The following is a 6,000-nucleotide window of genomic DNA, read 5'->3' as shown; positions in this document are numbered from 1 at the left end:
TCTATCATGTGAAACTCGATAAAATAGCAGAAGTACTAACTTAAAATTGACAAAATTATACAAAAATAGCCATTGGGTCTGCTGAACAAGTATTCCTTTCTTTACAAAATTATTTTCTTTTGATTTCTCTGAGCATGCTTCAAATAGATATATTGTTTCCGTTACAAAAATGCTTAGATATCAAATTTATGATGATTATTGTACTTTTCTGAAATATATCTCAGGAGTATAGAAATTTTGAAAAATGTTAAAAATAGCATCATATCTAGGGGCAAATAAAATTGAAACAAAGCTTGTGACCTAGTATTTTTATTTCATTTTTTAATACATCATAACTTGATCTTTTACTACAGAACATTTCATCAAAATCTATTATTGGGAAAAAATGCGAAACTGTAGCGAGCGTCCTTAAGAACGAAATTGTCTTTTTCTTTGATTACGCGTGCAAAATCAAATATGATAAATATCATTGCTAAGACGATAGGAAGTATTTTAATTTTTCGTCCACTATTCTCGTATAGATCTCTTTAAAATTATGTGTATCTTTGCATGCATCTATACTCAATACAGTATTCATTTTTATAATCTAGACTTCTGGGGCCGTATTCATAAAGCATCTTAAGGATAAGTTTTGACTTAAGTTGAAGATTTTACTTAAGTTTGTGGTGATTTCAGCTTAAGTCTAAGTAAAAACTTAAGTCCTATTCATAAACTTAAGATACGTAAGAAATGACTTAAGTCAGAAAACAAAATGGCGTCGTGAGTACGATTAAAGTGTTGTTTTTTTTTTGTTTTTTTTTTCAAATAAAAGCACTTTAAACATAACTGTGCATGTTGTATCTGTCTGAAATTTATATTGTTGTTTTTTAATGTTTTCGTCCACAATAAAAGCCAAGAATTACTTATTTAGTTGTTTTATGAATAACAAATATACTTAAGTAAAATAAATTTCTTACCTACGTAATACTTAAGTAAATAATCAATTTCTTATACTTATACTTAGGATGCTTTATGAATACGGCCCCTGATGTTATTAGTCGCCGGTAGAAACCGGCGACTATATTTGATACGCTTTAGGATTCTGCAACTGGTAGGAGAAGTTATTAAAATGTGACAATGAAAAAATGATATTGTAAATAAAAGAAATGTAAGGCAGTTAATGAAAGGCTTACAAAAAGGAATTAGGAGCTGAAAATTACATAAGATTTTTATTATTTCAAAAGATATTTTTTTTAGGAAAATAAGAAAAATGTATAAATGGCGATATCTATGGAAACTTAGCAGGGTCATTGCCGTGTCGTATTTCACCTGCACCGAACGATGGTACCATGCAATGTTGTGATACGAAGTTCCACGTATACGATACGTCGCTGGACATTTTGCTATAAAAAGTATTTATTTTATATTAAGATCAGAATATATTTTACTGTTGAGCACGGCTACCGGCTACATCATTCTTGACAATATTACAAATGGTGTAGATTTGGTAAAAAGTATCTTGATCTTACGCTGAATCAAACACACTAGAATTACTGTTATAAGATCCTATATAAAGAAATTGTACGAACCGACAAATCTGATCAATCTTTTTATAGTTGGTTAGGTAGGGTGTAGAAATCGCCATTATTGGCCAAATCAAGTTATACGTATGGCTTTATAGATAAGATACATAAACTTAAAATATATTTTAGTACAATACACTTTAAACAAATACACAGAAAATCATTGTCGTAATGTCGCACCTAAATGTCACGTGTCCTCTTGTTCTGCTGTGCCTCGTGGTACAAAATGTAGCGCGTCGTATGATATTGTCGCACGTTGTGGGAGAAAACGAAGCTACCGTGGTCATCATATGATTCCATATATATCAACATTTCAATTCCCAAAAATGTATTTTTCAAATTTATATTTGAAAAAGAAAAATATAATACCGTATTTCTGGATCATATATGTCGCCTGCTGGGATGGTCAGTAGTTTCCCAAACTTTGAGGACATTCTGTCTTTCAACTGCTTTAAACTTGCGGTCTCTTAAAGATCTCTGGCTTGTGGGGGTAACTGTTGGAGGTTCCCTTTAACATCATCTAATACATCACTCCACTTAGTTGGATGTGCTTGCTTGGTAAGCCCTTAAGATTAGAAGAGTTTCCACTTTTGAGACTCTGACAGTTTGTTTGCGCCTTTGCATAATAGTCCCTGTGAATAAATCGTGTTTTTTGTTTGTTTTTATTTGTTTCAAATGCACCATTTTTAAAAGACAATTTATTCTAAACAGATTTTTAAAATGTACAATGTATCACTTCGTCCTTTTTTTACTCCAAGGGGAGGCATATGAATCAACATCGATATACGCTCTTGCTTTTATTGTACAGCCACACGCTGAAATACATGAATAAGCACGTGGTGAAACCAACGGTTGGTGTCCGACGTGTAAATACTCTAAATGCATTATCGTTTCATTGTTTATATTTAGGTAAGCCATTTACCATATTTACTTTCGAATCGTTTTAAAATATTTGTAGCAATAAAAAAGAAAAATAGTTACATACCTCGATTCATTTTCTGATTTTGTTTCACGATGTACACTATTTTGTACACGGAAAATCTGTGCAACTGAAGAGCGATAATACTTGTTGTATCAACACTAATATAAATACATTATGTAGTATGTAGGCATTGTACACATACTTAGTTTGTCTATAGTCGCGAGAATTTTTTTTGTGCCATTAAGCACAAGTATATTTTTGCAGAAAAATGGATCGGAACACACGAAGGCTGATTTTAGCTGCTTTACATGCACTTTGCCGGCCACCACCAGATGTTACCGAATATTTACAGCTAGTCATTGGTGTTGTAATAGCATTGATTCGCACACCGCCTAGTCCATTGTTAGATATACGGAATAGACTATTTTTCTGAAGATGTCAATGTGTACGAAGGAAGAGATCTTTTTCGCATTTTGAGCGAAAATCGTTTTCAGTTCTTTCAAATTACTGGAGAAACTCCTGAAACATTTATTCAGTTAGTTAATTTTATCAATATTAGTTCTCTCCGAGGACACAAACTGTCCAATCGGAATAGATGTCTTCTGATTTTACTTTGGTTAAGATTATACCCATCTTACCATTTGCTATCTGCCCTTTTTAATGTCGGAGTATCTACAATCTATAATGAATTACGCTGTTTGATACCTTTATTTGAGGAAAAACTAACTGGTTTTGTCAAATGGTCAAAAAATGGAAGAATGGCGATCCATGAAAGGACAATGGGAGAAAATTCCGTGTGCAGTAGGTGCCATCGATGGGACCTCACACGAAATCCGCAGACCCAGCAATGAACCACAAGAACAATATAACTCTGGGTATAGACACTTTCATTCATTACATACTCAAGTGATTGTGGATTGTGAAGGGAATATTGTTTATGTGTCGAGTGGGTATCTCGGACGTATGAATGATGCACAACAGTATGCTTTAATGAGGAGAATTGGTGTAGATATTGAAGTCCCTCCAGAATGTAGCTTACTTGGGGATAAAATTTATCCTAATAGAAATCCTCTTCTGACTCCCTTTTCTACTGCCCAGCTGGCACGGAAGGGAGACAGAGAACGCAGGAAATGCCGCAAGTTCAATAGATATGTTAGATCATACAGGGTATGTGTTGAACACGCTACTGGCGAAATAGTAGTTCTTTGAATTGGAGTAAAAAAATAAATGGAATTATAAAATACTGCTGATTACATAAAAGAAAGAGGAAATAATACACGGTTTTTTAAAAAAGGATACAATTTTTATTGAAAGTTATGTACACGATGCTTTTGTTTGTAAAACAGACAATAAATTCATTCTAAAAGCAAAATGTTGCCGAAGTCAGAGGAAAAATGAATTACCACATGTATTATCTGCAGAGATATGTCGAAAAGAATCAAACGTTCTTGACGGACAATGCAGCTGTATTGCTGAATAAGGAAAAATTGTATACTTTCATTTAAACAAAAGAAACTTAATCAAATTTTTGTGTGTTATTTATTCAAGATAATACTAATTAACCTTTGCAATGTGTACATGTGGTATGAATGTAAACACACTGGCTGACAAACTCTGTATTCATGATAAATTTTGTCGATATGGAGTATATGAATATCATTTAATTCGTGATTTTTTATGCCCCTGGCATTTACTGTTGCGGAAGGCATATAGTGAGTGTCCTGTCCGTCCGTCCGTCCGCTCGTTCGTTCGTCCGTCCGTCCGTCCGTATGAGGTTAACCAAATGGGACCGTTTCGTCTAGCATCAATACCCCTTACTAGAATGACTTGATACTAATGCAGATGTAACCTGTGACCATTCCTCATCTTCAGAAATCACCTGACTTCAGTTTGAACTTGACCTTGACCTCATTTTGGACTTAGGTTGCTTTATATGGGTCATCTCTTGGTTAACCAAATGGCTCGTTTCGTCTAGCATCAATACGCCTTACAGGAATGACTTGGTACTAATGCAGATGTAATTTGTGACCATTCCTCATCTTCAGACATCACCTGACCTCAGTTTGACCTTGACCTTGACCTCATTTTGGACTTAGGTTGCTTTATATGGGCCATCTTTTGGTTAACCAAATGGGACCGTTTCGTCTAGCATCAATACCTCTTACATGAATGACTTGATACTAATGCAGATGTAATTTGTGACCATTCCTCATCTTCAGACATCACCTGACCTCAGTTTGACCTTGACCTTGACCTCATTTTGGACTTAGGTTGCTTTATATGGGCCATCTTTTGGTTAACCAAATGGGACCGTTTCGTCTAGCATCAATACCTCTTACATGAATGACTTGATACTAATGCAGATGTAACCTGTGACCATTCCTCATCTTCAGACATCACCTGACCTCAGTTTGACCTTGAACTTGACCTCGTTTTGGACTTCGGTTGCTTTGTATCGACAAGGATGCCACCGGGGGTATCAAGCGTTTTTTGAACGCAGCTTCTTGTTTACTTTGTTGTAAATTTAGTTCTCCGGCGATTTGATGCTCTGCATCAAAATTTTACTTGTCTGCTATTGTTGAACTTGTGCATTTGTAAAATAAACCATATTGTAAAATACAATTTTGCTTTGCTTTATGTGTGTACTTAAACGATACATTCATATCAAACAAAAGATTAACGACTTAGGCAATCGCATATTTTATTGATCTCATAACAATGAAGTGCTATGTCACCGGCATTGCCGTTGTAAATTATGATAATTCTGACATCGAGCAGTTTTAAAGTGTTGACTTTATTATCAAACCTGATATAAACATTCAGTACTTGATCATACAATCTACTTCAGGTACTAGAGAACTGGCAACGTTTAACAAAGTTAACTTACGTCAAAGTTCAACTTCAAATGGCAATTTTGGAAGAAATTTGGTAAAAAGAAATGACACAAAAGTGGTTTTAGCTGGTCTGGACATGTCTCTTGTAAATGTAATATTTACGCGTCAACCTACTGTAAGTTATAGAAGAGCTGTGTTTGACATGACCGACACCCGCCGAAACAAACGTGGCCAAAAAGAGAAGATGTTTAGAAATACCGGCGTTTATTATATACTTATATTAAGTCTGTCATGGAAACGGCTTGTATTTCAAAAGTAAAAAAAAATATGAACAGGCAGAAAAAAATCCGTATTGTACCTTTTGTTTTGTGTTTTTCCGGACAAAATTTAATATCCATGACCTGACAAAGTTATATAAATAGCGCACAAAAAATACACCCAGTTAAAAAAACATCGATAAACATTCATTCAATAACAAAACAACAAACAACTAGAATTGTGCCCATTGGACACGGATGCCCCCTACATATTATGCCATCCTCTAATAGCAAAGTTTTTTGTACAGACCATCTTTATGGTCATCTTCACATGTAGGTCCTTCTTCTCTGAAACTTTCAAACATATCTTTTCAGTAGTGAGGTGTTGGACACACACCATTTTTCTCTATATTCTATTTAGCTAA

The sequence above is a fragment of the Mercenaria mercenaria genome, chromosome 11, assembly GCF_021730395.1.
Source record: "Mercenaria mercenaria strain notata chromosome 11, MADL_Memer_1, whole genome shotgun sequence".
NCBI classification, from domain to species: domain Eukaryota; kingdom Metazoa; phylum Mollusca; class Bivalvia; order Venerida; family Veneridae; genus Mercenaria; species Mercenaria mercenaria.
The sequence above is the reverse complement of the archived record's forward strand: the minus strand, read 5'-3'. Positions refer to the sequence as shown.